Raw genomic sequence first — 12,535 nt, 5'->3', positions numbered from 1 at the left:
CAGCAAGGGTGGTGCCTCTCCCCGTTCTCTCATTAACTCCAGCTCCTTGAATTTGATTTCTTGCTGAAGCTGCATGTCACGTTCCTTTAATTCCCTTTCCGCTTTTCTCTCCTCTGCTTCGAGGTCCCTTGCAGCTCTCCTTTCCTCTGCTTGTTCCTTTTCTCTTCTTTCCTGGAGTTCTCTTTCCACTCTCCTTTCCTCTGCTTGTTTCTCTTCTCTCCTCTCCTCTGCTTTCCTTTCTTCTTCTGCTCTTTCCTTTTCTGCTTTCCTTTCTTCTTCTGCTCTTTCCTTTTCTGCTTTCCTTTCTTCTTCTGCTCTTTCCTTTTCTGCTTTCCTTTCTTCTTCTGCTCTTTCCTTTTCTGTTTTCCTTTCTTCTTCTGCTCTTTCCTTTTCTGCTTTCCTTTCTTCTTCTGCTCTTTCCTTTTCTGCTTTCCTTTCTTCTTCTTTTAACCTTTCCTGGAGTTCTCTTTCCACTCTCCTTTCCTCTGCTTGCTTCTCTTCTCTCCTCTCTTCTGCTTTCCTTTCTTCCTCTGCTCTTTCCTTTTCTGCTTTCCTTTCTTCTTCTTTGATCCGTTCCTGGCTCCGTAATTGCAACTCCAGTTTCCGGAGCTCCACGTCTTCTGGTTCTTCGGGTAGCCATTCCCAGGCTAACTCGTCCCATGTTCCTAATCCCACCATAGATTGTATCACCGTGGCCTGCAACTCTGCCTTCCTCAAATTAGTTCGGACCTCCAAGTTAAAATGTTTGGCCAATTTCAAGAGATCCGACTTTAGCAATGCTCGGAACTGTGCCTCACTCGGGGTTACCCCAAAGTTCTGTGCCACAAACGCCATGGTGCCTATCGTTAACACCTGTTAACCTTCACCCCAAGACTTTCCCCAATTTCTCAAAAAAAAAAATATTACCAATTAATAATTAATTAATTAATTTTAATTACCAAAATTATTATTATTTTATTATTTTATACACTTTTAGATCCCGGACGTAGACCCAATTGCGAAACCGCAAATCGTAATTTGGACGAGCCCCCAATTCTGTTACGTGGTCCCCTCAGTGCATACCAGGTCTCGGTGACCCCCGGACCGTGAGAGGACCTTCGCCAGCAAATAGTATTATATAGGCGCATTCGCCACGCAATCCATAGGAATTTCACCCAGGCGACAACTGATGTGCAAGTATATATTTCCAATGGTAATGATACCAAACACTTTCAAAGACACAACCACGGAGATTTTCCCCGAGCAATCAACAATACACAACCAGGCACAATCAATATTACAACCATGTGAACTCATCTACACAAACTCTAAGATGGCCATCTTAATCTTATACATTCCTCACGTGAGCCCCACTCCTGACTCCCTCCGTGGTCAATGTCTCTCCTCTCCGCACACGGGCGGTTGAACGAGCCCCGGGCGGACGTGCTCTAAACGTGCCGTCTCGGACTGGGGCCGCGGCTGCAGCGCACCTCCTTGCCAAGCCACGGGGCAAACCCAGCGCGGCGTCCAACGTGCGCGAGGCCCCAAGTGCGGACCCGTACCCGTCTTTGTAGACGGGGCAAAACCCAGCGCGGCTTTCGACGCGAGCGAGGCCCAACGTGCGGACCCGTACGCGTCTTTGTAGACGGGGCAAACTGTCCCGGACGCTTGGTTTCGTGCACGAACTCACGGTGACTGGACGTGTCAAAAGGTATTTACCGCCCAGGTAACTCCTCTCGCCAGACGTTTCGCAACGGCGCGTTTTCCGCGCAGCGTAAGGTCGATTCCACCTTCTCGTCGTCGCGGGGCGAGGAAGAAGAAGCACCGTCCTTTTCTCTCCTCGTGTCTTTTCTTCTTCCGTTTCCGGCCACTTCCGTTTCCGGCCACTGGTTCCGAAGGGCTCCTGACCCTCCCATCACAACAACCCTTAATATAATACACACGGATAAGCAACCTGAATGGTAATTTACATACATTCACCTAAATATGTAACACATGGATCTTTACAAGAGGGCCCTAGAGTTAGAATATCTTCATGACCAATATGCTGGGAAATGGATGGTATGCCCTGGTGGTTTCCACACTGTCTTGTGTGCACTAAGGTGCCTTGGGAGGACTGTTGAGCACAGCGGGCTTGATGAAGCTTGGAGCAAGGATCTGTACAGCACTGTGACAGTAAATCAGATGCTCAATGGGAATCACCACAATCATGCTGTTCAAGCTCATGAGCTCACATTAGAGGTATTCTTTGATCTCTGGCTTGCAGAATTTCTGAAAGAGAAGCCTGCAGTTGTAGAAGCTCTATCTGCCTGTATGGATAACTTGATAGAAGCAAACAAGAAAGAGGTAGGCATTCAGGAAGCCCATCACCAACTTCTAATGGAGATTGAACATCTAAACTTGGAAAAGCAGCTGAGTGATTTTGACAGGAGCCACAGTAAATTCCCAATGTATCAATGGGCACGAATGTACATGAGGCAAGTGTTGGCGCTGATTAACATCACACGTTCACTGAAGCAGCCAGATTTCTTCCTGTACTTGGCGTCTCTAGAAAATTTGTGCATATACTTCTTCAGCTACAACCCACTAGATTATGCTCAAAACAAGTTGTTAGCCAAAGATATTTCTCAAATATCTGGATATAAGTGGATATAAGTGTTCTGGTGGATTTTCTGTACAAGGAATGACAAAAATGCCAGAAAAAAATGGTTAATTAAAGTGTTTTATGTGAAAAGATACATACAAAATTGCAAAAAATGGCCGCCAAAGACGCCATTAAAAAAAATGGAACCAACTCAGGTCTTGTTGCCTAGGGTATAAGGATTCCAAAAAACATTGGTTCCACTAGTGTAGCAAATTTTGCACTACAATGACACAACACCATGTACTATCAGTTGGATTTGCCTTCCAAGAGGCAAAGGCAAGTTGTTTCAGGGCAACTGCTTCACCACAAGATTCCGTGTACCATGGATGGGAGGAAGGGTATGACAACTGAAGACGAGATGGGATAAATCTGTGCATGAGAGAGAGCAGTTTACTTTGGAGAATTCCCAGGATTGGTTGATATCAGAGAAAGTGGAGGTGCAAGACCAGTCTAGAAGTTTGATGGCAGCTTGAAGACCATGACAGTTGGCCTGAGTGAAATGCCAGACTCATCGGTGCTGAGGAGGCTTTCTGAGAATGGCCAGAGATATGTACAGTTTAACAAGCTAATGATCAGATGTCCGAGTTGAGCAGAAGAAGAGCAGCAGATATTTACAGGGAAGTTAGTCATGACCAAGTCAAGAAGAGATGATGTACCATTGACTGAGATCCGGGTCGAGAAATTGACAGATTGCGTCAGTCCCAATGAGTTGCAGAAGTCCTTTGCTAAGGTGCCATGGCTGGTGCGAGACATACCCACATCTAGCCAGTTGGCATGATGACAATTAAATTTGCCACATATGAGGAGGATTGAGTTTGGATGAGTGAATAGAAGTTGGTCCATGTTGTTAGAGAGCGAGATGTAATTGTAGTCATCACTGGTTGGTGGACGATACAACACACATATAAACAAAAGTTGGGGGCGGAGGGGAAGCCGTAGCCAGGGGTACACCTGGGGGTGTGGTGGAGAGAGGGCAGTGCAGGGAGAGTGAGGAAGATAGCAACCACACCATCAGGACGAGGCTCAGGTCTATCATATCGGAGGAGGGAGTAACCAAGGAGAGATACTAGGGAGTCAGAGACATCTTGAAGGAGGAAAGTTTCTGTTAAGCACATTATGGAAAAACGTAGGAAATGATCGTTAGGCGGAGCTGCCTATTTGCATAACAAAAGGAAGTTATCGTTATTGTTTTCCACTGGGTCCAGATGGCTTTGATGAAGATTGATGTGGCTACTTTTGTGGATTGGGGAGGGTTCGAAAGGATGGTTGAGTTACAGCTGACCTCATGAGTTTGGCATTAGCCGCAGAAACAATCTCAGGAAGGAGTGAGTCCATTGCTATAGTGATATCTCAGGTTTGATTGAGGCTAATGCTTGAGACCTCAACTCAGTCCCACAACATTGTTTAACCAGCTAGAGCAGATCTGGGTGAATCATACAAAGCCATGTTAACACAATAAGTCTTTCTAGCATTGGAGACAACTCTTCGTCAATATATGTTGACTCAATATGATGGATTATCGAGATATCTTTTCGTAGCAGGCCATCATCTGTGAATGCAATGCGTCGCTGAAACAAATCCTCAGAGTGTTCTTCAATCCCAAAGCATATTAAATCAAAGTCGAGGATATGAGACCCTGATAGCTATACAAACTAAAGTGCACACCAAAGTGCACTAGAATCAAAATGGCCTGCCAGACTGAAGCCAGTGAGTTGGATTTCGTTACGATTGTGGATCTTGAGATTGCAGGACAAAAATTGGAAACTTGTCCAAGCATTATTTTGAGTTGAGTTACCTTCTGTTGAACTGTTCGGCTATTCTGAGTCTCAGCAGCATCGCCTGCCAAATCATGAAATTGGGAAAGACCAGACTTCTTAGCCCAGTTGAAACCATTGAAAAGGATTAGGGCAAAGTTTTAATCCACCGACAACACGTACAACATGTTTTGTCCCCATCATTCAAATGAATTCATCACATAAGATATCGAGATAGACTAGAGGGGCACCCATGGGAATCCCAAGGGCATAGACGTGTGACATTTGGACATCTTGATTTAGATGATGCACATTCAGTTTTTGCAAAATGGTTACTGGCAATTCATCAGATCTAGAAATTATGCAATAAACACAATTTTTTTTACTTCTGTTAATATGTGAATGCATGTGCATGCACATGGGAAATACAGTTTGTAATGTGTTCTTACACCTAATGTAAAATATGATTTCAACACCTCAAATCCTCTCCCTCCCACATCACACACACTGCACAGGGGAAAGGATCACACACAAATAGGAGGGGAAGAGGAGTCCCACACATGGGAGAGGGTCACACACAGTGGGGGAGAGTATCACACAGGGGAGAGTATCACACACATGGGAGGAGATCACACACAGGGGAGAGGGTTACACACAGGGGGGGGGGGGGGGGGGGAGAATATCACACACAGGGGAGAGTATCACACGCAGGGGAGAGGATCACACACAGCTGAGGAGGAAGGATCACACACACGGGGTAAAATATTACACACAGGGTAGAGGATCACACACAGGAGAGGGAGATACGATCACACACAGGAGAGAGGATCACACACATGGTAGAGGATCACATACATGGTAGAGGATCACACACATGGTAGAGGATCACACACAGGGTAGAGGATCACACACAGGAGAGGAGATCACACACAGCTGAGGAGGAAGGATCACACACGGGGTAGAGGATTACACACAGGGTAGAGGATCACACACAGAAGAGGGAGATACGATCACACATGGGAGAGACGATCACACACAGGTGAGGGTAGCACACACAGGAAAGGGGATCACACACAAGAGAGAGGGGGAGAGGATCACACGCAGGAGAGAAAGGGGAGAGGATCACACCCAGGAGAGAGGGGGAGAGTATCACACACTGGAGAGAGGATCACACACTCGGTGGAGAGATGATCACACACAGAATGGAGAGATGATCACACAATGGATGGAGAGATGATCACACACTGGATGGAGAGATTACCACCAGGGGCGTATCTACGGAAAATAGCAACTATGGCAAGCACTGAAATTGCGCCCCTGTCCAAACATCTGACACCCATCTTTTAGATAACTTTACCATAAAATCAGCTCAAAAATACAAGTCAAGCTCGTTAATCCTTTAATTAACAAATTATGGCACTACATGAAAATTACAACTGCACCTTCCTTGCTTTCATTGATGCAAATTGGTCTATGATGTGCTCAAAGTCAGTTTTTTCAGTTTCTTCTCTTTCTACACTCAGCAGAGCAAGATCACAGAGTCTGCCTTGACCCATGGAGGCTCTCAAATACGAAAGTATTAGTTTTAACTTGCTGAATGATCTTTCACAGCTGGCGATGGAAACTGCGATGGTTTGCATTATCTGAATAGCAATGCGAAGATTGGGGAAGACGCTCTCATCTCCATACTGAACAATTAATTCGAGAAGCTCTTCAGGTCTTGATATTTTCATGTTGGCCCGACTTGACAGCAACATTCTGCAATCCAAAATTTCTTCATATAGCTGCTGTCCATCAACATCGGAGCTGTACAATCGCCCAAATTTTCGCACTTCTTCTTTCGGTCGTTACTGTCGGAGCCGTAACGCAGTCCCTCGACATCGAGAAGGAACCCAACCTTGGCGTTAGTGTCGTGCAAACGAGCGAAACTTTCATCCATTTCTCTATGAAGACGGTCGAGTGTTCCCTTCATGATTCTCTCCATTTCCTCCTTGGCTGTTAACCCAGCGTCTCGAGTTCTCATCAGCCATTCGTTTCTTTCGTCTGACGTCTTTCAACTTCAATATTCCATTCTTGACAGAGACCGAGCACTTCTTCGAGTGACTCACTGACCAACACTTCTCTTTCATCATCAAAATGATCTCGGAGGGCTTTCAAATCTAGGGCAGCATCGTGGAAGTTCATGCTAGGATCCTGCAGCCTCTTTTGAATACGGTCAATGCTAATGAGTACTCTGTTCCAAAATCCTAGCAAAGTCAGAAAATCGTAACTCAACATGCGGTTATACAGCTGCCTTGTGTCACTTGTTGTTTCACTGGTCTCGTTTTCATTGTCTATCATGTCCTGGAGAACTTATCTCCTCAAGGTACTTGTTGATGGGCTTCACTGCTTCTGTCATTGCACTCCACCTGGTTTCGGACTCCGACTTAACAACCACAGGCACGGCGTTTTTGAGATTTTCCAGCGCTGTGTTGAACGAGAGAAGAACACGTAGAGAGCTTCGATGGTTCCAAAAAACGTGACCATCATTGTATCCTGCTTGGCTGCCTGTACACCCACCAAGTTGAGTGAGTGATTGTCGCAATTTACAAACACTGCCAGGTTCTTTTTCTCACTTATTCTTTGATGAACACCACTTCTGTGTCTGGCCATCACAGCAGCGTTGTCATAGCACTGCGACCGACAATCTTGTAGCTCCATTTCGTCCTCTCTAGCTGTTTCAAGATGTCTTCAACCAAGCTCTCAGCATCCTTCTGGCTTATCTGGATAAAACCAAGGAAGGACTCTCTAACACGGACTGTTTTCCTCTCAAAATCAACTTCCACGTACCTCACTACTTCTGACATCTGCTCACGGTGTGCCTGATCAGGAGTCGAGTCGAACATGAGACCATAGTACTTGGCTTTATGAATGCTTCTCAGTAAACTCTGGCGAACAGTGGATGCCATCTTGTGGATGAATTCGTTCTGGACACCCGGTGAAAGATAAGACGTGGATCCAGGATGACTTTCCACACGAGTGAGGTGTTCTTTCATGACAGGGTCAAAGATGGCCAGTCGTTTCAGTAAGCCAAGGAAATTTCCCACATTGAGTGATCGGCCAGCTGAAGTGACTCCCTGTGTCCTCACAAAGCCAGGTTCTGAGTCGCAAGGAATTTTATGCAGTGAAGGATTCTCGTCAAGATATCACGCCACTTCTGCTTTTCCTTCTCAATCTGTGACTGAAGTTCCACGTCAATAACTCCTCTGTTTTCAGCTAAATTTCTTTCCATTTCTTTCCACTGTGTGAAGCACTCCTGATGATTCTTAGCATTTTCATGAACACTAATCCATTCAGGTGCTTTCCACTGGTTGAATCCTCTTTCCTGCTCCAATGAGGATTGTTGGTCTGACCGGGAACGGGAATAGAGAAGACAGTAGATACAAAATGCAGACTTTTTAGAAGGGGAATAGACCAGCCATGAGCGAGTCACTTCCTCACCACGACCATTTCCCAATTTCCTCTTGAACCAAGTTTTGTTCATTGAGCGGTTATTTGTTGGTAGGAAAGGCCCCTCACACTCACTGTTCTGGAAATACTTCGAACCCAGCTTTATTATTTCTGTTCTCAACACATCAGGCAGAATTGCTTTTCCAGTATCCTTGTCGAACTTCAGAAGTCCAATGTCATGCTGTTCAATCACTCCTGGCATGACAGTTCGAGGCTCTTCGACACCATCCAGTTCACTAGGTTCAGTGTCGTCAGGTTCAATCTCGTCAGGTAAAATCTCGTCAATAAACTCAACATCACCACCACCACCATCGTCTTCCCCTCCTGTCATGTCCACGTTCTCTCTGGCAGCCTCACTTTTAATCTCGTCATACTCGGATTTATCTGACTTGACTTCCTCCTCGGCTTGTGACGCATTTGTACTTGATCCACCTTCGGATTCTAACAAACTTGTAGCAGGTGCAGGCGACTCCATGGAACGTGTCAAACAACTTGTTCCGGGCTTTTCAAAGAAGGGCATGAAGAACTTGCTCAACTTCTTGGCTTCCTCCATCTCCAACTTTCGTCTCTTCCGTCCTTCAGCTCCACTTTCCTTCTTCTTCGTGAAGAACGTTTCATGGTCTTCTTACACAATGCTCTGAAATAAGGAAATGGCACTTTTAATAACATTAAATTTCACAGATTTTGTACAAAATTCTAGACTACCTCCCTAGTTTGCGCAGGAGAATGGTCTTAATGCCAGTTGGCACTGAGCAGTGGTACTGTGAGGTATGTGGTCATGTATCTCCCAGCACTGTATTTTTACCTCATTATTTATATAAGTGGTTTAACAATCTAGCCATCCTAGTGCTTCTCACCGATAATAATCAAAGACAGATCATACATCTGAAGAAAATTCTTTTTTCGCTATTCGAGGATGGCTTGTCTGACTTTAATAGAAACTGCTCAGTGGCGCCCCCCTTCAAGTGGCGCCCAAGGCACATGCCATACCTGCCATACCTTAGGTACGCCACTGATTATCACACACTGGATGGAGAGAGGATCACACACTGGATGGAGAGAGGATCACACACTGGATGGAGAGAGGATTACACACTGGATGGAGAGAGGATCACACACTGGATGGAGAGGAGATCACACACTGGAGAGAGGAACACACAGAGGGGAGAGGATCACACACTGGATGGAGAGAGAATCACACACTGGGATGGAGAGAGGATCACTCACTGGGATGGAGAGAGGATCACACACTGGGATGGAGAGAGGATCACTCACTGGGATGGAGAGAGGTTCACACACAGGGGAGGGGATTACACACTGGATGGAGACAGGATCACACACTGGGATGGAGAGAGGATCACTCACTGGGATGGAGAGGGGATCACACACAGGGGAGGGGATTACACACTGGATGGAGACAGGATCACACACTGGGATGGAGAGAGGATCACTCACTGGGATGGAGAGGGGATCACACACTGGGATGGAGAGAGGATCACACACTGGGATGGAGAGAGGATCACACACTGGATGGAGAGAGGATCACATACTGGGATGGAGAGAGGATCACACAATGGGATGGAGAGAGGATCACACACTGGATGGAGAGAGGATCACACACTGGGATGGAGAGAGGATCACACAATGGATGGAGAGAGGATCACACACAGGGGAGAGGGGCAGAGGATCACGATGTTGTCTCATTCTGTTCCCTCATTCTTTTATTCATTTTGAAAATGGCAATTACAAATGCGACGGGTAAATTGCCATTAGTGAATGGCAACATGTAAACGAAGCTCCACCCTTCTCCCCGTGTGCAGAGTACTAAATAATTGCAACTTTTTCTTGTGACAACGTCAAAAGAATGAAACATTCCGACTATATAAAGAAGACAGATCAAATGGAAAAGTCCTTGGGGGAAAAAAGTCTTATGGGCAGTTTATAAGGATATTTCATCACACCCATCTGTCCGGCGAAAAACCAAAATTACTCTTTTCGTTACAGCATACAAAATGAAATTTTAAAAATTAAACATTTCAAATAAACGTGTTTAAAGTGTAAGTGCACATCACTTCTAAAATAGGAACGAAAATTATATCTCTCGGCAATTTACCCTCCGTGTAAATTTTTTTTTTTTTTCACATTTGTGAATTACATGTTGATGCACACGTGAAATAGAGTTTTTTTATTTATTAATCCTGAACTTGAACACGATTCAGCCTTGAAAACTCGTGTGAAAAGCAAAAAGGTTTTTTAAATCAAAGACTTCACGATTATATTTCCGATATACTCGTATTATGAAAACGCATCTTCTTGAAGCGATTTATAATCGCTCCAAACGAAACAGGCATTACCTGGTTTCCTTTGCATGAGTTGAAATCAAAATGTAACTTTGTATCTTCAAAAAGTAACTTATGATAGAAGACGTATTGATTCAGCTTTAAAATGGACATCAGAGGCTGATGGAGCCTCAGATATATGCGAGGAAAACAAAATGGGGGAAATGTGTTTTTAAAGCCCCTCCCAGAATGGGTGGACACATTCCCTCAACAGGGGAGGCCACACCCTTGGACGGACAGACAGACAGACTGACAGACTCACTTTAGCAGAAGATTTTCGAGACAAGCGCTGCTCAACACTTCAGACAAATCACATGATAAGGTCCAAAAATTTTTATATGAAGCTGATTTCAAGAGAAAATGGGTCTCCTGGCCAATTAATCAATTTAATAAAATTACCGACGAAGGTGGGATTCGAACCCACACGTGCAGAGCACAATGGATTAGCAGTCCATCGCCTTAACCACTCGGCCACCTCGTCTTATGTTTGCTCAGGTCATTTTTCATTCCAGACCAAACTGTCATCACATACAAGGAAGTTATTTTCAAAGTTCAATGAACAATGCAACCTTGATTGCAACTTCGCACATAAATCACTCACAAATAATCAAGAGAAAAAAATCGACATTTTCTATTAACTAAAAGAAGAAAAGAGAGATCAATTTTTATGAAGAAGTTTGACAAAAGGAAGTGATGAGGAGGACGAGGGCAAAACATAAAGTTAGGAAGTTGGGAAGTGAAATATTGATGAAAGAGTGGAGTTTGGTTGAAAGGTTGGAGAATGTAGTGAAGATATTGTGGTGGGAGAGACGGGGATCTAATGTATTTTCATGTGATTGGCATCCTCTAAACCCCGAAAGGCTATTTTACATACATCCGCGATGTCTGTCTGTGAATTTGTATGTTTCCCGTTAATGGCGGCCATTTCCCATGCTGAGTTTGAAAAGATGCTAATTTGTTATGTTGCATTTTCATTTCACTTTTCTTGATGGAATATATTCAGTTACTTTATTGTCCCTTCTCGTAATCTCCAAATCAATATGAACATCTGGATTAAAGTAGATTAAATACATATCTGCATGGCGTAACACAATTGAAAATAGCGAAATGTTGCCCTCTTTTCAGACAAATCACGGATGAGGTCCAATTTTATTTTATTTTATGTAGCTGATTTCAAGAGAAAACGGGTCTCCACACCAATTACTAAATTCAATAAAATCACCAACAAAGGTGAGATTCAAACCCATGAGGGAAGAGCACAAAAGATTGGCAATCCATCACCTTAACCACTCGGCCAACTTGTCTTATATTTTCTTTGGTTATTTTTCATTCCAGACCATACTGTAATCACATAGAAGGAAGTTATTTTCAAAGTTCAACAAACAATGCAAACTTCATTGCAACATCGCACAGAAATCACTCACAAATAATCAAGAGAAAGAAAATCGACATTTTCAATGAGCTAAAATAAGAGAAGAGAGTTCAATTTTTATGAAGAAGTTTGACAAAAGGAGGTGATGAGAAGGATAAGGGCAAAAGTTAAAGTTAGGAAGTTGGGAAGTGAAATATTGATGAAAGAGTGGAGAGTTTAGATGAAAGGTTGGAGAATGTGGTGAAGATATTGTGGTGGGAAAGACGGAGTTCTAATGTATTTTTTATGTGATTAGCATCCTCGATACTCCGATACGCTATATTACATGCATCCGTGATGTCTGTCTGTGAATTGCGATATGACAGACATCCGCGATGTCTGTCTGTGAATTGGAATGTCTCCCGTTAATGGCGGCCATTTCCCACGCTGCGTTTGAAAAGATGCTGATTTGTTATGTAGCATTTACTTTTCACTTTTCTTGATGCAATATATTGAGTTACTTTCTTGTCCCTTCTCATAATCTCCAAATCAACATGAACATCTGGATTAAAGTAGATTTAATACATATCTGCATGGTGGAACACAATTTAAAAGAGCTATATTTTGCCCTCTTTTCAGACAAATTACATGTGAAACTCCAAATTTTTTGAAATCAATCTGATTTCAAAGGAAAATGGGTCTCCCATCAATTAATAAATTCAATAAAATTACCGACGAAGGTGGGATTCGAACCCACGCGTGCAGAGCACAATGGATTAGCAGTCCATCGCCTTAACCACTCGGCCACCTCGTCTTGTGCTTCTCTAAATTATTTTACATTCCAGATAAAACTGTCATCACATACCAGGAATGGCTTTTCAAAGTTCAATGAACAATGCAACCTTGATTGCAACATTGCACAGAAATCACTCATAAATAATCAAGAGAAAGAAAATATACATTTTCAATGAGCTAGAAT

The 12,535-nt window shown here is 43.8% G+C and overlaps 2 non-coding genes across 2 annotated transcripts; both read right to left on the bottom strand.

Moving 5' to 3' along the window:
- Positions 1–10,604: 10,604 nt before the first annotated feature.
- Positions 10,605–10,686, bottom strand: TRNAS-GCU (transfer RNA serine (anticodon GCU)). Its single transcript has one exon. It is a non-coding gene; the product is annotated as a tRNA-Ser (tRNA).
- A 1,602-nt stretch (positions 10,687–12,288) lies between these two features.
- On the bottom strand, positions 12,289–12,370 carry TRNAS-GCU (transfer RNA serine (anticodon GCU)). Its single transcript has one exon. It is a non-coding gene; the product is annotated as a tRNA-Ser (tRNA).
- Positions 12,371–12,535: the final 165 nt, after the last annotated feature.

This window comes from Myxine glutinosa, chromosome 3 (assembly GCF_964187855.1).
Source record: "Myxine glutinosa chromosome 3, kmMyxGlut1.1, whole genome shotgun sequence".
NCBI lineage: Eukaryota > Metazoa > Chordata > Myxini > Myxiniformes > Myxinidae > Myxine > Myxine glutinosa.
Note: the sequence above shows the minus strand (reverse complement) of the source record. Positions and strands in the feature narration are given on the sequence as shown.